Source organism: Zosterops lateralis (assembly GCF_965231275.1).
Source record: "Zosterops lateralis genome assembly, chromosome: 1".
Lineage (NCBI taxonomy): Eukaryota > Metazoa > Chordata > Aves > Passeriformes > Zosteropidae > Zosterops > Zosterops lateralis.
Window position 1 is genome coordinate 71,326,088 of NC_139762.1, and position 24,033 is coordinate 71,350,120.

Sequence of the window (24,033 nt, forward strand, 5' to 3'; positions counted from 1 at the left end):
ACCCAATTAATCAAGGGAAGCTAGTTGATGTAATAATTTCAGATTTCAGTTAAGCTTTTGATAATGTCTCTTACAGGATCCTTCTGGACAAAATGTGCAGAACACAGCTGTAAAAACACATTACAGAAAGGTGATGGATCAGGTACAAAGGGCTATAGTGAATGGGGTGAAATCAAACTGGAGGTCAGTCACTGTTGGAGTTCCGCAGGGCTCCATCCTCAGCCTTGTGCCCTTCAACATCTTCACAAATTACTTGGATGCAGGACTGGAAGGGATATTAAGTAAGTTTGCAGATGATACAAAAGTGGAAGGAGCTGCTGACTCCCTTGAAGGCAGGGAGGCCCTGCAGAGACCTTGATAAATTAAAGGAATGGGCAATCACTAATCACATGAATAAGGGAAAGTGCCAGGGTGGGATGGGATGGGATGGGATGGGATGGGATGGGATGGGATGGGATGGGATGGGATGAGAAGGGATGGCATGGCATGGCATGGCATGGAGCAACCCTAGATGTATGTACAGACTGGGAAATGAGATGCTGGACCTGGGGTCCTGGTCGAGGGAAAGCTGAATCTGAGTCAGCAGTGCCCTGGCAGCCAGGAGGGTCAAGTGTGTCCTGGGGACATCAGGTACAGCATGGCCAGGTGGGCAAGGGAGGGATTGTCCTGCTCTGCTCTGCTCTGCACTGGGGCAGCCTCATCTCGAGTGCTGGGGGCAGTGTTGGGCACTGCAGTATATGAAAGGCATTAAAGTATTAGAGAACATTCAAAGAAGGGCCAAGAAGATGGTGGAGATCCTTGAGTGGAAGCCATATGAGGAGGAGCTGAGGTCACTTGATCTGTTCAGCCTGGAGAGGAGGAGACTGAGAGAAGACCTCATTGTAGTCTACAACTTTCTTTTGAGGGGAAGAGGAGTAGCAGACACTTGGTCTCTTGTCTCTGGTGACCAGTGATGGGACCTGAGGGAATGATCTGAAGTTGTCAGGGGAGGTTTAGGTTGGCTATTAGAAAAAGGTTCTTCACCCAGAGGGTGGTTGGACGCTGGAACAGGCTCCCCAGGGAAAGAGGTACCAAGCCTGACAGAGTTCAAAAAGCACTTGGACAATGTTCTTAGGCACATGATGTAAATCTTGGGCATGCCTTGTGCAGGGTTGAGAATTGGACACAATGATTCTTGTGCATCTCTTCCAACGCAGCATACTCCAATCCTGTGATTCTGTGATTGATTCAATCTTTTTAGTGATTACTAAATTAGAAATATTTTCAACTTCTTAACTCTTAAAATATGCTCACGAAAAGAAAAAATAACTTTTTAGCTACCAATAAATCACATTATTAGGTACATGAATACTTCATGGGAAAGGAAACCACACAAAGCATGCAAATCTAGTACGAACAAAAATCCTCCTTAGCCTTTCTGTTGTGTCTCTGTATAATTTTGATGGTGGGGTTTTTTTGTACTCTGCTGGTTTGTACTCATTTTTGCTCTTTTTGAGTATTTGATCTTTTTCATTTACCCTTTTATCATACCTGTTCTCTTCAGTTTTTTCCCTCCATCACTGCCACCATGTGGAACAAGGATGATCCTTCCAAGGGCAGTGGGCTCAATAGGATAGAGGAAAAACTTCTCCTCACCTTCCTGATGGAGGGCCAAGTGGCAGGAACAAGGAGACAGGAACATGAACACCTCTTTCTCCTGAGGGAGAAATGGAGTTGTGGACAACAGAACAAAACAAGGCCAGGTCAAGATTCTGCTCTTTATGTCTTCACAGGTGTAGAGAAGAACCCAACAGAAAGATCACACCTTCCCCCCAAAGTAGCAGAGGCAAAGAAGATCTTCCTAGTTACAATATAGATCATTGCTTATTTCCTTAAGATAAGGACTGCAGAGAGGAGATGCTGAAAAAGGAGGCATTTCCCAGCCAGAAGAGAAATGCAGAAATTACTAGTCTGTTTTTACTAGCCGAGGATAGTGCAATAAATTTCACTACTTATCCTCAAAGTGTCTTCACAGGCACTTGGTGGTAGCCAGGCCTGTGGATCAAGATCATGAAATCTTAAAGACAGTCTCTCAGGAGCTCCAGTTTCACTTCCAAGTGTATTTCTTTTTCTCTTTCTGTATGTCTTCCTTTCCTGCTATTAGAAAAGATACAGAAAATGAATTATATATTCTCAAACCTTAAGATCTTCACCACTGAGGGATGAGTGCAAACAGGCCTGCAAAATACACTCAATGTACAGATTCACAACATGCAAATTTTCCTTCGTGCTGTAATATTGCTACGCAGCAACATTACACAGCAATTATAGCGCCTGTTGATGTGAGATCTTTTGAGACTATATTCAATGCCTTCATGGATTCCCTGAATCCTAACCTTTAGAGCATCTCTTTTAAGTTTTCTTTTCCTCTGCTAGAAACTTACAGAAATTTCCTTTATCACTGCTTTTCCAAGTCACTTGCAGACATTTTTTCACAAAGCAGTAAAGCAAACTGTAAGGAAACAGTTAAGTTAAAAAACTTTAACAAGGGGAAAAGAATGTTTGATGCTATTTAGAAAACAATGCGAACGAATAATTTTGGACAACAAATTTACCCCAAGATAGCTGGGGTAATGTGGGCTTAATGTACCCTCAAGGAGAAGCTGGAGTCTCCAGAGAACACAGAGGGGAGGGTACTCAAAGGCAGAGCCCCTGCAGGCTTTCCACAATCCCACAGCTGGTTAGCAGGATGTTTCCAGATGTAAGAGTACCAGTATTTCCTCCACCTGCAGCCGGAATAAGTAGTTTGTTACCGTGAACTGCCTCTGCCACCCTGTGGGAGTCTGTGGGAAGTGCAGGAGTGCCCTGGAACAAGCAACCAGCATCCTGCGCCGAGCCTTACCTTTCTTTTACTCGGAAATCGCCTGCTGTTGCAATTCTCTGCCAGCCTGGTTGCCTATATGGAATCAACCCACACGACATACCACCAAAGAAGATTAATCTTTTCTATTTTATTTCTCAATAGATTTGAGGGGAAAAAAAAAAAAAAAAAAAAAAAAAAAAAAAAAAAAAAAAAGCACTCCTAAACCCCCAAAATTCCTGAATTTGAACATGCAAAAACGTTGTGGCAGTTGTAATCTGAAGCTGTGTATTTGCACAGCAAGGACGATATTTTTCCAATAAAACACACATATTTTTAAATGGCAAAAGTGGAACTGTCAGCAGACGCTGCTCAAATGCATCAGTTAAAAGCTGTTTAGTTCCTGGGAAACTGTGTTTTGATACAGGCAGTTGCAGGACCATGAGCATATGTTTTTAAACAACTTAAAGACTAGATGAAGTAAGAGTTACAGAAATAAAATGCACACAGCAAAGAAACCTGATTATTTTGCATGGACTAGAATATTCATTAAAAAAAAAAAAAAAAAAAAAAATCATGGCATTGCGTATTCTGTGAACCCTTTCAGCCACCTCTATGGTAGGCATCACTGTAGACATGCAACTTACCTAAGTGATTCTAACACATAATTTAGAAAGAAAGATTTTTGTAATTAACAGCATTCCAGAAATATTTAATCACCAGATGTTTGGCAAAGCTATCAGAAAGGCCTCTGCACATCACACATATTCAGTAGTGGAGCTAGCTGGAAAAAAAGTGGTAGTAGAGGGGAGAAATGTGCATGTTAGCATTACCATTGCTGATTCTGCTCCTTTCTCTTGTTCCTCTTCTAGATCATTCAAAATGTTTTTATTCCTTACAAGAAAGCAAAGAAGATCTCAAGGCCTTCATGAAGAATAATGCAATTACTTAAAAAATAGAAAAAAACTGGTAGTGTTAATTATTGCTCCTAGTTCTTTATATTCATGTATGTATATATGCACATACAAATGTGTTAGTGTATAAATGACAACATATTTATATATACTGTTCTTTATACTCATGAGAAAGGAAAAGTGGATTCTAAGATCTTCTTAGTTCCCTGTAGAAAGAACTCTGATTATAGTATCTACTAGTAGAACAGTTAGCTGTACCTGGGAAGGTCAAGGGTTAAAGACTATTGATGGTATTATCTGATGCAGATGAAGTCTTCAATTCCCAGCCCAGTCCTGCAGAAGCAAAGGGAGGGTGGAATGAGAGATATTGTAACTCTTCTGAAGTTTTCCAGCATCATCTGAAGGCAGATAATTTGATCCACTTGTATCCAGACCTAGGACAAATGAGGCCCTGTGAATTTTAATCTGTTTATCACTGAAATTATAAACTCCCTCTTCTTGTACAAAAGTTGAGAGGTATACAGATATCGCTACGTTGTGCCTACCATTATATCTTACTTAACTTGAATGACGTTTAAACAATAGCCTTAACATTTCCTCTAAGTCTGACTTCTCCTGCAGCATTCCATCTTTATCTGGCTAACCTTTATGTTCTAACTTAGCTTCTTCTGTGTAGCATTTGAGAAAATCTAATGAGGTACATACAGACATAGAGACCATAATAAAGAATGAAACTGGAAAACTGACATTAAGCTTTCCTTAAATTAAATTAAAATTTTCCATGATGCAAAAAAAAAAAAAAAAAAAAAAAAAAAAAAAAAAAAAAAAAAAAAAAAGTCAGCTATGAGGGCTGATGGCTGCAAGCACCTCACAGAGAAAACTGAACTTCTTGCACGATTGAGATCCTACACATTCTCCAGTATGAACTTATGTTGCCCAAGTCAGTCAGTGCCCTGGGAATCTGAGCCACAGGTCCTTCAGCAATGACAGCATTATATGTCCTTTGAGGTATAAGGAGCTCTGATGTCTACCACACTGAATTTGTATCCAGGACGATCCAGTTTTATTCCTTGGTCAGCAAAAGATTGATGCTGATTTTGTATTAACTATTTTGTTTTAATCCACACAGAGCCTAGATAGTCTCCCAGCCTGGACGCATATGGGGCTGAGTAAACCAAGTCAGGCTCAGTGCCATGCCTCAATATGCTTATGCAAGGCACTTAGAAGTGATTTGCCTGAAGCATGACAGGCATCTACCATCTCTTTTATGCTTTTTTTTTCTACATCAGGAGGCATAAAGGGTCCTTAGGCCTTTTCCACGTGAAGTTTTGCTGCTGTGGCCCAAGATTCCACTCCATACAAAGTGTTACTACTGCTTTGTCCCTGTTGAGACTGGGTCTGGTTCTACCGTGCTATTCAGAACACAGGCCTCTCCCCATCTCTTGGCTGTGCATCTTTCCAGCCCCTGCTTTGCCATGCTGGAACTGTTGGGATCTAAGAGAACTCAGTCTCAGTTTATATTGCTAAAACAGTAGTGAGAGCCTGGCCAGAGGCAAGAAAAGAGCCTAAAGAGGCTCTCCCTGACTCCCTTTTCTGACAAAGTTTCTGAGACCATCTCTGCCCACATGCCAGGGTGGAGCATGTGCACCAAGCCAGGAACACCTCCAACCTCTTGCCTATCCCAAGTGCTCCCTGTGCCCACCTGGCCAGCCCCTGTAGGAGAGTCATGAAGGGACAGAAGAGTGGGCAATATAATGGCAAAACTGCAAGAATGCACCCTACCATATCATCTGTGGTGATCAGCCCCAGTTTTATCCCACCTTTGCACTGGATTTTTCTGGGAATTGCCACTGGATTTTGATTCGCTTGTTCACCAAGGGGATTGGAGATAGAGAAGAGGGGAGGATTCTTCATCTCTCGTGCATTGATCTGCAATGTAGGTGGAGACATGGGGTGCAAGTTATCACATGTGATCTCTCAAATACAAGATTTTTGGGAGAAATGAGGGTTGACACAAACACTACTGGTCCAGAAATGGCCTGAATGGGGTAGGACTCTGACAGAAGTAGCAATTGCTAAATAAGGGCAGTAAAATGATATCTGCACATACAGAATTAGATTTGGAAGTTTGGAGCCATGTGTGTTCTCTTTCTAAGATAATTCTAGTGAGAATGAAATAACGTAGAAGAGGTTTAATGCTTGGGAATTTAATCACATTGCTTTTTTATTATTATTTAAACAACGCATCTACTAAAATTCACTCAATGAAAGTTAAACAAGCTCACTAACAACTTAATTTTCATTTGGTAATTCAAGGTCTTTCTGGAGATGTATCAGAAACACAAGAGAAAAGCTCTCTGCCTCCATTAATGTTTTATGTCAGAGTTATAATTTTATTACAGAATTGCCTTGTTTCAGCCTCTGAGAATAGTATCATAACATCTTAGAGATTGCTATGTAGAGCAGTTTAATTACTATCTGATGGTTAGATCAGCAGTGTGAAAGCATCGAGCTCTGTTATTCATGAACAAGCCAGAAAAATTAAACCGCTCACTGGAAATTGTTCTTTAAATACTTCCATAATACCAGTGGGGATAGTTTTTCTAGATTAAAATTCCAAGTAATGCTCACTATCTATTTCTTTAAGATGGCTTTATGTTTGGTTGGTTATTTAGGTTTTTTTTCTACCAGTGACAATAGATGTTATTTTCAGAATTAGTTTGCAAGTAAGATTCTTACCTCTCATTGATAGTAAGGGCTCAAGCTTCAAACACTTCCACAAGCTATCACTCACTTTTGAAATCTGAGTTGAAATCTAATTTTGTGACCACTTTTGGTGTTTGAATACAAAAGTATCTCTATTCATCTCAGTCATAGCATGCACTCTGCTAATAGCTTAATTCATCAGGCATTTTATTTAAATTGAAATGTGCATTTTAAGTCAGATGTTCAGAATTTTATTGCTGGAATAATTTAACTGAGGGGAAAATCATATTGTAAATTTATGATACTATAGAAAATGCAGACTTTTGAAAAAGAAATACAGCCAAACAAACTACACTTTGGATTTATTGCACTGAATTACAGAAGAGCTAAATTAGTTTGCTCAAAAGTAGCATTGTAATGTTTCTCATAATAGCCCAAAAAAAGAATTAAAACTTTAAGTCTCCTAGAGGGTAGACCAAACCAAGTTACACACGTTTTTAGAAGCATGTATGGTTCCTTTGAACAGCCCCTTCTTAATCCCACCTCGCTGATTAATGAACCTAGTTACAGGCAGAGGGAAGAAGGAAGAAGGAATCAACTTGTTTTACAATTGACATTTAGGAGCAAATGAAATCCAATTCAAATAATAATATAATGACTTACCAACTTTTCTCACATCTTAATGATGTACACTTATAAAATCCACTTTGATGATGACAGGATTCATTGGGTAGTTTTTGAATGGCTAATTTTGTCTTTGTATTCCAGGGTACAAAACATTAGTGACTAAAATTGTTCAGAAGAGCCTCAGTCCTAGAATTTATGAAGGGCTAAACAGCACTGAAAAGCCTTTCAAAGATAAAGCACAGTTCACAGATGAGCACTGAATGCAAAGAAAAATGTCAGATTAAAAACCCCCAACAAAACCAAACAAAAGGAAAAGCAGAAGGAGAAAAGAAACTCCTCTTGAATATTTCAATCCACTGCATATCAGAAAAGACTGAAAATTAGTAGTCAGCCTAATGTGAAGTAACTAACCAAAGGGCAAAAATATTGACTAATAAACAAGTTCTATATAAGAAATGTTTTTTCTGAACCAGAAATCAAGCATCCAGAAGAAATTTCTGGAATTTCCAGACATTCTTATCACCTTTTCTTTCTATGCACTCCAGTGATTTTACAAATGGCAAGTTGAGCATGCTCATGTAAGGCACATGGCTCCACTCAGGATCACAGATCCACAAAGCTTTGCAAAGACTTCCAAGATCGTTGAGTCCAACCTTTGACCAAACACCACCATGTCAGTTAGCCATAGCACAAAGTTCCAGGCCCAGTCTTTTGTTTAACGCTTCCACCAGGATGGTGACTCCACCACTTCCCTGGGCAGTCAGTTAAAAAAGAAATTCTTCATGAAATCCTACATGAACCTCTCCTTTTGCAGCTTGAGGCCATTTCATCTTGTCCTATCACTTGTTGCCTGGGAGAAGACGCCATATCCCACCTGGCTGCAACCTTCTTTAGGCAGTTGTAAAGAGCAATAAGGTACCCCCTGAGTCTCCTTTTCTCCAGGGAGAACACCTCCAGCTCTCTCAGTTGCTCCTCATATGACTTAGTCTCTAGACCCTTCACCAGCTCTGTTGCCCTTCTCTGGAAAGGTGCTCCAGCACCCCAGCATCTTTCTTGAAGGAGCCCAAAACTAAGCACAGCATTTGAGGAGTGTCCTCTCCAGTGCTGAGAACAGGGCATGATCACTGCCCTGGGCCTGCTGGCTGCACTATTTATGTGCTATGTACAGCTACCCCACAAGTGTTGGTGGTCCAACATCCACAGTATCTGGGAAAGAGTGTGATTACACGGGAGAACCAGATAAGGTTCAAGCTCCTACAGCTACGGCTCCAGGAGTGGTCTTTCCTACCATGCCTCTGTACCTCTGTCATTTCCTACTGAGTGTTGGGTGGTTCTCACTACATCCTTTTTACATTCCTGCACAAAACCAGAGTAAAAAAAGCCCAAACCTTCAATATGGCAACCCCCTCAAGGGTAAGGAAGGCACCTTGTCAAAGCTGCAAGTGAAATGAGAGTTTTTTTCCTTTGCTTGATCATGTTACAGGGTAGCCTGGGTCTGCCTTCTTTCAAGGGATAGAGAGAGGTCCAGGGATTTAACTAAAGCAAGGACACAATCATTAGATCAGAAAGGTGGGAAAGAAAGGACAAAAACTGGAGACAGAGATCTGGAAACTGTGGTACTGAGGGGAAAATGCAAACCTCTGAAAGAGAAGGGAAATTGATAGAGATGAAGCTGGGCCAAGATACAATTGACACTCACAGCCCATACACTTCTCTAATCAAGCTGTATTTAAGTTGTCACAGGGCTGTAAAGGCTCTCTTCTTTCCCTTGTACTGCTCACTCCTTCAGTTTGAACAACTTCCCTGTGTGAGAGAGGCATAGCCTGCAGGCTTCAGAGCAGGACCAGAACCATCTACATCAATGTCCCTAAGAAGGCAGGTGGACATTCAGACTGAAAGCAGGATACTAAGCAAGGTTTTCACTGATGCCTAAGAATGACAAATGAGAGTCTACTAGAATAGGCTTTGCTTAATAATACCCCTTGATACAATTTTCATAAATCATTATACATTTTACAAAAGAGTCAGTGGTTTTAAAAGAACCCCACTGGTCTTTCATCACTCTGATAACCCACATCTTACAAACAGTATTTTCCAATGTATTCTAAATGCACATATTACCCAGCAAGTGGTCCTGTAGAAATCGAAATGGCCTCTTAAAGACCTTTGTCAGTTTTACAAAAACCAGCATTTTCTGGGAAATCTGTCCAAGTTAAGAGAATCATGGACTTAACAGCATAGGAAAAAAACCTCAAACCTTTACTTAGAAAGCAGTTTTAAAGTGATTTACTGTTTGCAGGCCTGTAAGAGATGTGGTAAGTTTTTTCCAGGCCCTGGGTCATCTGTCCCCTTGATCTTTCAGGCATCCTCTATTAAGAGCCTTGATTAAATTAGCTGCTAAAACACAAGGTTTGTTTTCTATGTCTATTCCTGTAAATTGAATTTGCTCTTTTGCTGTTAAAGTACAAGTAACTAGGTTAGTAAAAAGAAGGTAGACACAGTACTAGAAATTGTACCAATCACAGGAAGATCAGGATTAAAGCACCTAAGGGGTGAAAACCATAACGTGTTGGTATCATGTCCAAAAGATGTAATTGAAACTCTACTGATGAAATAAAATAAAAAGAGCCTTGAAAATTTATTTGAAGAGTATAGATACAACAGTTCTTAGGATGTGAAGTAGGTCATTCCAGGTCATAATTCTGTTTGAGTTAATTTCTATAATTTTGTTCTACTCTTTTCTGCTTACAACACATTTTTTTAACTTAAACTGTGCCTAGTAACTTTAATAATTACAAGGAGGCTTAATGAAGCAGTCCAACAGCCACATCATTTTACCATAAAAAAAGCTGTACTCCAATATCCTTCTGCCAAATGTCCTGGGAAATGACGATGCTTTGTAACTCTTCTGTGGGGCAATATCAGAAATACTCACACTACACTACAGGGCTGCTGTTGCATTCTCCTCAGATGAATGTGAAGCAGTGAAATGTGGATTTGGGAAGAAATATTTGGAATCTCTCTCATTAAAGATGAAGAGAGGAAATAAAGTTTTTTTCTGGTTAACTTTGTGTAGCAGAAGGTATTTTGAAGAGAGGTTAGAGATGAACATGGAGTGCACCGGAAGGAGATTGGACTCTGAAGGGTATCAAAGCACTGACATCACAGTTATCCTGGAAAAAAAATTAGAAAACCAAGAAAGAAATTACATATATGGTTCTACTCTGGACTACTAAATTTAGCAACACTTACCTTGTTCCTGTTTCCCTTTCTGCAGCTGCTACTACTCCTGTCACCATAATGACTTTTGCCTTGTTGAAAATAGAAGGGAAAAGCACCCCTTAATCCCCTTAATCTTCAATATTTTGCTGTCAGTCTTGAATCATCAAAGTCTGATTTTGACCATACTGCTGGGAAGCCTTGGACTAGTTCTGAGTGAACCTGAACAGCCCCGTAAATTCATTGTCTTGAAATACGTTTGTGTTTTCCATTATTGAACAGGAGGGAGGCCAAGAAGACAAAAAGGAATGGGCACCTGCCATCTTTTCACACTTGCTTTAGATTTTGACTCCATTTAAGGGTCAGACTACCACCCAGTCTTCTCCTGCCACATTCTTCTCAGAGTGCGCTACTCAAGCCTCAGATGTCTCTGAGACTCAAGGAAGAGGAGGAATGTAGTTCTTCTTGGACTGAAATTTCTGTAGGGAGACTAATTTTCTTTTCCACATTTGTTGTGAGCAAAGCAGTCACCAGAAAATCACCACAAGGTCTATTGACATCCATTTGAGACCAAAAACATGGCAAAAGAAACATAATAAAAAACAATAAGAAATCTAGTTTATTGCTAGACTTCTACTCATAACTCAAAGCCACCTAAGGCACCAGAAAGCACAGACACAAATTCCACTACTCTCACTCTGATAGTTCTCTTCATTGGATATTCATTTGACACTTGATTAGTCATTTTTTGGAAACACCATCATGTTTTTATTTCTTCAGCTTTTTGATCCTGAAACAGAAAAGCATGCACAGTTTTCTCAAGTGGGAGAAGCAGAGACCTGTATGTCTGCCAATAACTGGCAATTATTGAACAGGTAACACATTTAACACTAGTGCATAAGGTTATTTTAAAAAATTGTGCTAATTGAACTAATTGAAACATAGCAATCTTTGGAACTGCTTCATTCCTGAGGTGTCAGTCACAGTGACATATTGGGGTCTCTCATCCAGCAGATTGTGAGTAAGAGACAGGAAGACAGGTGGAACTGAAAGTTGCGTCCTGTTAAGGGAGGGAAATCATTCCCATTCCTAGTGGTGGTCCTTGAGTTGAAAGATATTAACCCTCACAACTGCTACAGTTTCTGAATTTACCAGAAAAGGATTAATCTCTTCTTCCTCAATGGTGCTGGGAAAATGAGAAGCTAATTGTCATCATTTTTTGTGGTAGTCTCTTTCAGCACTCAGTATTGACATACTGACAGTTTTTCTACTCCATTTTCCATTTTGCCACAGCAAATTTGCAGCCAATAGCATGTGCCATAAAACACCCTGCCATTGTACATTGTCTTTGCATTATTTTGTTTAAAGAACTAAAGTGTGAAACTGGGATGCACAAAGATTTCAGATATAGATGTGATTTTTCTGATGTACTTTATCATTAGATTTCTTTTTGCCTATCTGTACATGAAATGATCCAGGCTCAGAGCAAATAGAGTAATTTAGTATAATTGAATTTATGTAGGTGTTCCACAAACCCTACGGACATTAAAGCATTAGAATAAGGAAGTACTTAAGTAGGAGAGGGGAAAAAAAACCCTTTAAAAATATGTAATTCAATCTTATTGCCTTGTACAATGTATTAGATTCAATTTACTTCCAGTGTTGCATCTTAATAAAAATTATAAAATATAACACTTATTTTTAGGTCAATTAATCTGCATATCAAAAAACTGCAAGATATCCTTCTGTAATCTATTTTATAGCAATTACTCTTATAATTGCCAAAGCATACACACATTGAGCAGAACTGATCTAATCACCACTTTATATGTACAATGGCTGAGGGCGTTTTTGTTTTCTACCTACAATTTCCAAGTTACTTCAAGGCTTGCACAACACTATGCTCCGACTTGTACGTGAGTTACAACACAAACAAAAATCCAGGCCTTTGGTGGTGACCATGGTCCAGTCAGGAAAGCTCCCCTCCAGTACCTGGTCACTCCTCCTTTCTTTTCATTACTTGATGCTGGTAAGTGCATATGAAACATAAGACCAGAGAAACCTCAGGACAACACCTGGTGTACTTTCTCAGGCCTGGGCAAGATCAATTATATCTACATAATTACTGGAAAATATTAGTTAATCTGGTTTTAAAAACCTCAAATGATTATGCTTTCTCTTTATAAATGAACCTGTTCTGGTACTTGGTCATCCCTACCATCAGAAAGGTGCCTCTTAATTTTGAACCCATAAACCTCCTTGACTGTTCTTTTTTTTGGATTTTTTTTTTAAAAAAACCCATATTCACTACGAATATGAAGGGAATATACTCTACTTCATTTTTAAAGAAGCTTTTTAGTTATTTCAAGATCATCCTCCAATTTCCTTTTCCCTAAAGTACTTAAATTATTTCAATGTTTTCTGGTATGTCATATATTCAGTATTTCTAACTATTCTCAGAACCTTTACTGTTTTCCCTCCAGGTTGCCCACATCTTTCTTGAAAGAAAATATCCAACAGGGGACATAAAACTTAACATGAAGTCCTGAGGCATTTCCAATGTTGCCTAAAGAGAAAGGTAATCTCTTTTATCCCTGTGCAGTTAAGTCCTTTCTTGCCCCTTGGTGGCTTTAAACTGGCGTACTTTTTCTCAACTACATAATAGATAGAGTAGGGACCAACTACTGGAATAAAAAAAATCTTAATTTGAATTACTATGGAGGGAAGTTTTAAGAATTCTTATGCTGTGACACAGACACACAAGACAAGTTACGAGATTCAGCCAGCGTTGCAGATATAAATTGCAGATGAGAGCAAAACACAGACTGAGTACATCACAGAACACAGTAGAACTGACATGTTCAAACTTAGAGGGAACATTTCCTATGAAGAAATGATGCAGTGCAGCAGAAAGCAACCAAGAGCATTCTAAAACAATGAGATGGCCAAACACAGCTTCAAAATCTCAGCTTGACTGTATGGAAGACAGCTGCAATTCAAGGTCTGTCAAGCTGTGACTTTCTATTCTACTCATTTTGTTGATGGAAGAGAGAATGCTGTTTTTACAGCACTCAGTTCCTGCTGAAAGACCCAAACCAAGCCAAAAAGAAAATATCAGCCCCACAGAGAGGGTAGGATTCACAAGAATAATACTTTCAGTATTATTCATACTTTATTTCATACTTTATTACAGCTCTTCTATGAGTCCAATTACTGTTTCTTTCCTTATCAGACAGGTCCAAATTCCAATAAGTTTTTATTATGTCTTAACAAACAAGGGAGACACTACAGACACAGGGCTGCTATCCTACCCAACCGGAGTAAGAAATCACCTACTCCAGCACTATCCTTTCCCTACTGTTCTGATTGGTCTTGCAGCTTCCTGCTGATCCCATGGATGGAGGAGCTATGTACTTCTTTCCACTCCCCTCCTGACTCCAGAGAAAGTGATCATAATTTCCCTCAGTCCATCACTTGCAGCCCACTGCAGGGGGGGAATCTCATTCAAGCTTCATTATGACCACCCTGGGAATAAGTATAGTGATAGTGACTTAGCAAGGCTGAGTCACTCAGTCTTTAACATAGGACTAAATTCAGAGAGGAATGTTGTGTTAATGTATCACAATCGCATTAATGATGGTATAACACAAATTCAGAATTGAGTTACTCCTATGATAATAATTGAAACCTCTCCACGATCACAAGCACTTCAAACGGTGTTTTATTATTTTCTTTGGATGATACGTATGTGAGGTTTTGCTTTATTTGTCTCTGGCTTAATTGTGAACAAAACAGTGCTGGGTTAACAGTTGGACTTGGTGATCCTAGAGGCCCTTTCCAACCTACATAATTCTAACAATTCTGTGATTTGTCCAGTTCTACTTTTGACATTGCTGTTCTTTGTACATCAGTGGAATGTCGATGTCTGAATCCTGGTTACACTCCGCCAAACAAAAGAGATCAGACTATAGAGAATTATTTCTCAGATTCACTTAATAATGTTAGAAAAATTACCTGAAGTAATTTATCCCATTCTGGTCCCCTCTGTGAGATGTTCCAGCAGCACATATGGGTGAGTTCAGCCTCCAAAAATAAATGAAGTTTATTTCTTTGCTTAAGAAAACACAAATCACAACAGAAACCTCTCTTACTCTTAGATGTGAGAACTTGACACATATTTACTTAGCCGTTCCCACACGACTTGTACTCCAAGTCAGTCACATTTTTCGGATATTCTTTCCTTTATCATGGCAGAGGGGTTGGAAATCCTTACAGTCCCTTCAAACCCAAATATTCTATGATTCTATGATTATATTTCCTGCTGCAATCCAGTTTAAAGTTTACTTTTATGTTTATTTTCAAACATTTAACAGTCTGAAACAGGGAAAGGAACATGTAAGATTTCTGGAATAAACCTATATTTTCAGAGGTCACTTGTAACTTTTCTTTCTATGTCAACCAAAGGACAAAGACAGCAACATATTGGCCACACTGAGTTGCCTTGTCCACTATGATAGAAGCATACTATTATGTGTGCTACATACTACATATGTATCATACTATTTATTTGGCTGGAACAGAGAGCCTGTGTGCAGCTAGTTACACCGTTGTGAAAGATCCTAGTGAAACAATATGATGGCCACTTTGTAATGATACATAGGCATATGATTCTTCAGGAAAATTCAGTTTTTTCTTTCTAACTACAGTTTAAAGGCAAATAAACAGGACTAAAAATCTCTCCTTGCTCAGAGCCACACCTCCACTAACTGAAGAGAAATAAAACTTAATGAACTAGTAAGAGGATCCTCCCAGCTTAAGCCCATGAAAATTAATAGCTTGTCAAACACATGAGGAAGCACCATGTTATGTTAAAAGCAATCATTCTCCCAATTGTGTTTTTTAGGCATTTAATTTTATGTCCAAGACAATGTTTGCTGTGGTTCTTGTGGCTTAGAATGACAGCACAGATGTTGGTAAACCTAACCATCAAATAACCAACACTGTTAACTTCTAATAATAGTATCTCATAGTTGAGCTTCTTTGCCATAAAATATCAAGGTTAAAATCCTTGAAAACCCCTACAGATAATTAATGTAACCAGAGCAACATTATCCTATGGATTGTCTGCATGAGAAATTTTGTGGGAATTTAACTAGGCTATAAAATAATGCTAAATTCCCCATGTCAGCTCCAAGCATCTCCATGAAAGGTCGGTTGCTGCATTTTGAAAGCTGTCCCATGCTGAGTATTCAAAGAGCTATTTGCATAAGGAAATAGAAGTAGCCAACATATTATAAATTTATACCTTTCCTTGCTGTATGTTGGTTTCTCTTGCAAATAAAACTCCCAGACACACTGAACTCATACACTGTACTAAGGTAAATAGCAGTACAAATTATTAACTTTTACTATTCTATATGCTGTTTGCCAGGTATTACTTTGGCAAGCAAGCTTTGCTCTTGAAAGAGTGTCAGCTTCCACAGGCATTTTAATGAAAAGGCAAGAGAAGGGAGTAGTGTGCTCTTCTGATTCATACAAAGAGGAAATAACAACTGATCCTGAGACCTGTAGACTACCTCTCAAATACTTTGATCCAGTGTACTTCCAAATATTTTCAACAGCTTAGAAAATGAAGTCTGTGTTTATTGGAAAAGTTGGAAATCAAATACTGTGCCATGCAGACCTGATAATAACTCCGTGCTTCAATTTTAAGTCTTTATAATGCATAAACAAAGATCAGCTTGTTTTACACAACCTTGCAAAATCCTGGAGCTCGCTCCTGGATTTCAGTCAACTTCCCCCAAGAGGAATAATCCATGGAATAAATCTATACTATGCCCCTCAACATTGAACTGGTTTTATGAGCAACAAGCAAGATTTCACTAAAATGGTTTCCTAATATGAGGAATGGAAGTCTATTTATAACATCTACCTAGAAGTTCTCAGGTGAGGTTAATGGACTAGAGCTGAATTTGAAAAATTCAGACTCTTTAATAAACACAATACTAAAATTGGCTAAAAATACAAGCCATAATTATTCACACCACTTCTCCAGTGGCACGCAGAAATGCGCCCAAAACAAAATTGGCAACTTCCCCCCTACATCCACATACTTGCCCTGGAGTCAAGAATTTTGTTCAGGATGCATAATCAACCTTACTCTGTTAAAAGCAAACTGTCCTCACTGAGGAGGATAAACTGAACGACAATTTTGAAGACATTCAGGAGCTCAAAAGTTGCACAGGTAGTGTGTTTAATTTTTGGAATTATCTTAACTAATGCATGAAAAAACATTTGGATATGTTAGATTAGTGCATGAGTACACGCAGAACTTATGTCTATAATTTATAATGAAGAACATTCCTCTTTACTATCCTATCTCTTCCTATTCTGTTTCAGCGTGAACTAGAAAAAAAAAGAAAATAAACAAAAAACCATTACTGACCAAATTATAATGGCACTTTATCTACATAACTGCTTCTATTTGTGTGTGAAATAACCTTTTATATTTATCACATAAATAACACAAGTATTGTTATCAATCAGAAAACTTCAATTACTTTTGATCAGAAGCTATCCAAAGATGCCACAGGGTCTTAAGTGCTTTTGCAAATGTAGATACTATCTCTGCTGTAATGGTAAGTATGCCACAAAACATTTTCTGACCTCTCTTGGCTCTTCCCCCAAACACATAGCTTCAGCAATGTGAAATGCAATGGAACAATAACAATAAAAAAAGCCTCCATTCCAGATCAACTTGAAATGATATATTTATATATTGAGTACCATAATAATTTCAAGTAACTTTTAAAAATAGTTAATCTGTGAGCCAAGGCAGACTCAACATGTTTAATTTAAAAATGTGTAAAGGTGAAACATTTCAAATTTTCTCCTGTTTGGAGAAAGCTGGCTGAAAAAACAGGCCAGAATTTGACAAAAATTAGTAGTCAGTTCTCATTCTTTTCAAAACTAGAGTTTTCAGTTATTTTATTACTTCCAGGGAGGGGGAATATGTCATTTACAATCAGTATCAATGACAACTTCATGTGAGTTAGTTCTGCCAGATTTCAGAAAGCATTGTCAGACTCAACTCCACATTAACATTAAAAATGAGAGTAAAAACAACAACACGTCAGTTTTCAGTATTTCAGCTCCCAAATCAGATGGAATAATTTTCCCAGTGTCAAATATCAAGAGGAAAAAGAATCAAGGAGAATAATGTCATTTATTCTTCTGATTGGCCTTGAAATATTCAGGAAAACTGGTATCATGTTCTACTTGAAAGCCTGTTGATAGTTCTTTAAATATGTTCTTTATTATTTACCGTGCTACCAAGTTTGTATTCTCTTAAAATTTTACCACCTGTGGAAAAATTCATCCCATCACCGTGATCAAAATTCATTTTTTTTGTTTAGAAAAATAAAACCCAGGAGGGTTTTTATTTAAAACACTAGAAGAAGAACCAATTCCTAAATTCATCTTCCTCAGCACCTTTTCTTCCAAGAACTACTGAAACCTGTAGTCTGGGAATGTGCCAAGCTTCTGACTTGCTTGCTGTGCTTGACAGTACAGATACAGAGACTGAACTGATTCAACTATTGAGGCAGCAGGGAGCAAAAGCACCGTCTCCTAGAGGAAAAAACTCAATGAGATTGTGGAATATATCCACGAGCGTCCAATATGTCTTACCCCACTTTTCCCTCAAGCACAGCAGCCACTCTTTACTTTGGCTGAACATGGCAAGACCTGAATAAAGGCCTACAAAAAGCAACTTGTAAAATTGAACCCTCTTTTTATGAAAAGGGAACTTTGTTCAAGACAGTCAGAGTTCATTTTATAAAATGGAATTCCTGCTAGGAAGCAGAACCAAAGGCAGAGCCAGTTAAGCACAACCAAATATTCCAAACAGATGCGGTATGTCTTAACTTTTATTACATTTCCCTGTAATTACATTATCTGCCCTGAATCCAAGAACTGCTGCTGCTTTCTTCAGTGAATTACTATTAAAGAACAATGAGATTGAGGGAGTTTTAAGCATGTTCACATATACATGAAATATAAATTATGTAGGTATATATGTATATACATATGGTCTATGTTCCTAGTCTTTCTTTTCTTCCTAAAGATATACATTGTACATGACTCAGTGATGTTGAAATGGAAACATTAAAGAGGAGCCTCTCCTTAAAGATCACCAGTGTTCTGCCTTCATCAGGAGCAGCATCACATCATTCAGAAAAAGCAGTTCAATCTTCCTTAGTGTGCATATATATACATCTCTATACACACACTCATAGATTATTAACATAAACATGATACTCAGTAGTTTTCTAAAAAAATTCAGAATGTCAAGCAAATTTGCAATGTTCCTTTTAGATTATGATGGCATTATTATAATTAATACTACCATATCGCCATGCAATAGCATTAAATATTTAAAATATAGTAGTAACTTGATGTTTGTATCATGAATATTCAGTAAGTATTTATGATACAACCTAATAAGTGTCACTTACAGTGCAGACAATCCTAATGCCATAGGTAAAAGCAGTGAGATGTATAACTACTTAGAATTTATCAAATCAAACATTAAGGCATTTGCATAAAGAATAAATATAGGAATAAGTTTATCTGAACTATTCTCCATTGCATTTGTTTGGGTAGTACTATCCTTCACTTTAAAGTGGAAAACTAAAACTATGAAAAGCTTTGCTAACCTTTATCATGTGCCTTCACAATGACAAAACAAAAAGCAGGCAAGTAGGGAGTACTGCTCTCTGAAACAACATTCCCAAAACACAGCTGAGGCAGCAGCATCAGGGCAACCCCAGTGTCAGCTTTTAACCACCCAGAGCATGTTACTGGCTTTCTTCCACAAACCCCTGCACTCCCCAACCTCTAATGAAGGCCAAAGATCTCTGTGCCAAGCCCACTAAACTTGGCACACAAGCCACCTGATTCGCTTGGCTCGGGATCAAACCTCAGAGAGCTTTCAGTGCACATCAGAGCTCTTTTAAAGTCTGTTGCAGCACCAAGACATGACAAGCACACAGTGGCTTGGTCAGAGTGGCTGCAGGGCAGAGCAATGTCACCCAGATGCCCTCTGCATGCATCACTGGCACTTTGTGCCACAGAACTGTGAGTAGGAGCAGCCTGGTTGCACAGTCTCCAATCTGTGTCCATGAAATAGAGAGAGCTGTGCTCTTTCTGTGTCTCCATAACAAAGGACTGAGTGATGTTCCTGCTAAAAATTACAACAAAGGCTATTTATTTAAAATTAAAAAGGGCAAATAAAAAATACCCAGCAACTTACTGATACCACGGAGTTCATGACCATCTCACTGTTTTGACAGTTGCTTATTATGTATAATAAAAAAAGAATAAAAAAGTCTCCCCAAAAGAAGATTCCTATGCTTAATTCTGATGTTCATATCCCATATTAAGTTCTTTCAGCTGAAGATGAGTTTACTTTCAAGATGTCTAACTCTACACTGTAAAAAGAAAAAAAAATTCAGATTCAATATTAGCAGTCATTTTTTATTGAAATGAAATGTTTAATTTAAACAAGAGACTGTTTGATATTCTTCTTTGTAAGGAAAAGACATACTTCATTTTGGCTGATGAATAACTTTTTTCTCAATTCTTTCAAACTGTCAAAATTACAACGACTAGATAAAAAAAAGAGAGAAAGAAAAAATTAGGTATCAACATGTGCGTTTGAGGCTTACTTGCTGAACAGGTCAGCAAGATATAACAGCTCCTTCTCTGCAGGAGCAAGCAGGAAAAGATGCTCAATTCAGGGTTCTGCCTTCAGGTAACAGTGATTTCTAGGCAAACTGCTCCACATGATTCAAGGTTCACCTAAGGTTCAAATACCGGGAGGATGCAGATGCTTACAGTAAATCACAACCCTTGAGAATTTTTTTGGCTGAGAAAGTATTCCTACACCACTTTGACACATTAATTATTTTTCAATTGTAACAATTTACAGGTTGAAATTATAAATAATATTTTAAAATATATAACCAAAGTTATCTGCCTCTAAAATTTTTCCACTGCTGTTTGCTTCTAGATTGAAATGAAAGTAAAAGTTCCTGCATACCTTGTGGAAAGTTTTCTGCCTTTCAAAAACTCATCCTCCTCTAGAGCCTGATCTAAGTAGGAAATCTGTCTTAATCCAGTGAGGCTACAAGACTTACAGAGACACATAACCAATGGACATTGTTGCTACCTTACTCTTCTTAAGTGGAGAAAATCTTGCCATCTGTTAAAAATTCCGAGCATCCTATCATTTAGTGCATTTTCTTTGTAAGAATCTGATTCACGATAGTTAAAATAGGAGCCAATTCCTATGTGAAGTCATATATATATATTTTTTTCACCCTGAAAGTAATAGGTCATTTTAAGAGTATTTCACAAGGCATGAGAAACCTCACTGAACAGAGGGCTTGGTTTAGCAAGACCAGAGCACACAATATTTGCCTTTCTACAGAGGAGAAAGTTGCTGCATTTTGGATACACAGACAGTTAAGAAGTCACTGGACACTCTGTGACTGTACCTACTGATTCTGTAGAGTGTAGTTCACATTCAGACTTTTGCTACACAACTAACTGAATTTATGTGTGAGCTGTGAGCTATAGCTCATTGGACTGAAATATTTCAGCATTTCACAGTCATGACTTCAGTTATTTTTACTGAAAATTAACGCTGGGCTTGGCAGTATAGTCTTTGTGCTACAGCATCACATTTGAGACTTCCTCTGTGAGACAACAATAAATGCCAATCTTTGAGGGTTGATTTAAGGTGAAATTACAATCCTGTCAATTTATGCTCTGTGGCACAGGAGGATTTGACAGCTACCTGACATGTCTTGTATAGAGAGTTAAAAATTTAACCAAAATTGACCTGTAAGACAGTCAGGAAACCAATACTACCTAGTAAGGCACATTTAGTACACAGACATGACTGGGCAATACCAGCCCTCTTGATCATCCACCTCCAAACAAGCCTGAAGACAGCTGAAAAGTTCAGCCAGTTACAAATATTTACGGGGGAAAAGGCTTGCAGATTGTTTTCTGTCACCTGTAATGCAGAGGAGAACACACTGGGTTTGGCAAAAGTAGATTATGTAACATGCAAACATACTACATTATTTAATGACTTACGACAGAAATCAGTATCACTTATTTCATATTGCTCTATTAAATTACAAAGCCATGCAGATTTTTATGTGAAAACAGATTTCTAAGGAGTGATTATAAGGCACAGTTAGGTGCTGTTTCCTAGTACTAAAGCCCAAGGGAACGTTTTCTGTCTTTCCTTTAATTGAACATTCCTGTAGACTTGCTGCGCCATAAACTTTAAAGTAGATGGCTACAACCAAGCTGATAAAAAGCTTGTATTCAATTCAGACTTACTAGACATAACATTGAAGCATTGCTATTTTCTAGTTAAATCAAGGTCTCTTTAGTGTTACAGACTATAGAGAGAGTTCTATACATTTAGCTTAGAACATCAGAGTAACTATAATCTAACCAGCTCAGATTAAGATATCATACCAACATGTGAAGTAAGAACCAGGCCAGGATAACCTCAGCCACTAAATAACAAGTAGCATGAGGAGGAAATAACAAATAAGACACCGAGTTTTAAATCAAGGAAGGAAAACACGAAAATTCAGGCAGAATACCAGGTGGCTTTTTCACCTTCTGCATGTAATTTTTTTCCATATGGCCAAGTCTACCTGGAGCAGAGAAATTCACACTAATTAGCAATAAGTTGTGTTTGCATACCAGATTTCATAATGATTAAATTAGTTATAAACAATGGCTTTGCTATCACCACTGAAGCTGAATGAATGCTTAGCTAGATTGCAAACATTAGGAATGAAAAATAGTGGTCTATATTTTAACATTTTATAACACCAGTCCCTTTTTACCCCTTCAAATTGTACTATAACCTTTCAGAGGTGAATGAGACCTTTATTTTCAGTCCTTTGCAAGTAAAGTTCCATATCCAAACACAAGTAGCAGTTCTCAGCTAAGGTTTACAGCCAGGCTGGCTGCCCTGTGCTTGCAGAGATGAGATCTGTCCTGTACAGAATGTTTGTCATACCCCTTGCTGAGCAGGGGAGAACTGGGAATAGAGGCAGGAAAGGAATTCCTTACACAGATGCTGTCCACCACCATTTCAAAAAAAATAAATATATGACCACATCTTGGGTTTAGCTGCCCTAAATGGCTAGGGTACAGGAGAAATTGTTATAACTTCACTTACTACAAAAGACTGATACTTACAGCACATCCATGTTTGCATTCACTGTAGCTCTGAACCATTCCCCAGCTAGACCAATGGTGTCAAGGCCACTACAAATTGATTTAAGTAGTCAGGATGTCCTAAGATCATAGACAAATGAAATAGATTATCTGTAATGAATAATTTTCTCAGCATAGGCTCTGCTTTTGTAATGTAAGTAGTTAAAAGGAAATCAATATGGAATACAAGATATTTCACACTAATGTTGGAAAAGAGACATTCCTCAGAAAAGGATATAATAGAAGCTGTAAAGCATTAGACACTATTAAAAAAAGATAATCAACTAAATTTAATATCTACATTAGGATGACACATACATGTTTGCTGAAGTTATTTATTCCAGCAGGTGTTCAGAAGAATCCTTATATTTTAGGACTACACCTTCATATGGCCTTGATTATCTGAACAAATTCAAATGGTTTTACATCATTTTGTTCCTTCCTGGACTGTACTGAGTTAAGGACTGTGTTCTGTTTAATGCCTTTTTAGATATAGGAAAGAAGTTAGCTGAAAATAGAGGGGGAAAAACGACATGGGAAGTCAGTCAAGCATGTAATAAGTAATGCCATAATTAAGGGAAAGAAGGTGAAAATGGAAAAATGCAAAACCTGAGCTAAACCCACAAAAGCATTACTGTTTCAGGTAACGTTAACATTAATGATGGAGTAAAGGGGGCATTTTCCTCCTGCATTTATAGGTACATATCTAACTTCAGTATCTAAGAAAGGAAGTAATACTTATTGTATCAAATCTGGGAGCCTATTTTTTTTCCAGTGATCATGCAGAGACCCCTAAATGAGACAGGACAAATTACTCTTCTGATCTGTTAACTGGCCCCAGAGCAATACATCTCTTTTCACCAAATGTCTCTTGCAATAACAGAAACTTTTCAAAGCATCATGAACATAACTGCAAATAGAGAATTACTACAAAATGTATACTACACATTGGATAAACCTCAGTTTTTCTTACAAATCTAGCCCAATCCATGAATCAATATTTCAAGTATCCTCAGAACAATGTGAAGCATGTGTGGTTTTGCTAGTTTACCTTATTTAACTCCATATTTTAAGGCACATCTGTATTCAGAAGTATTAGTCCCAGGGGCTCTGGCTGGTCAGACAGCTCCAGGCTGAGCCCTTTCGAGCTTTCCATAACCTTATGAATGTGGTGAAAATCCAAGACTTTATTTTCTCCATCAGGAATTCTCATAATGTAAGGCAGTAGAATCTCTGCCACCTCAAGAAGAAATTGTTTTGTGAAGCCTTCAGCATTTTTAGTAGGTAAAAAGCCTGTGCAAAAATAAGAACATGCAAATCAGTGTTAAGCTTTAACAGCTCAGCTAGGTAGGTCATAGTCTGTTTTGGTGGCTACGAATATCCTGTTAAGTTTCTCCACATATATCCATTTCA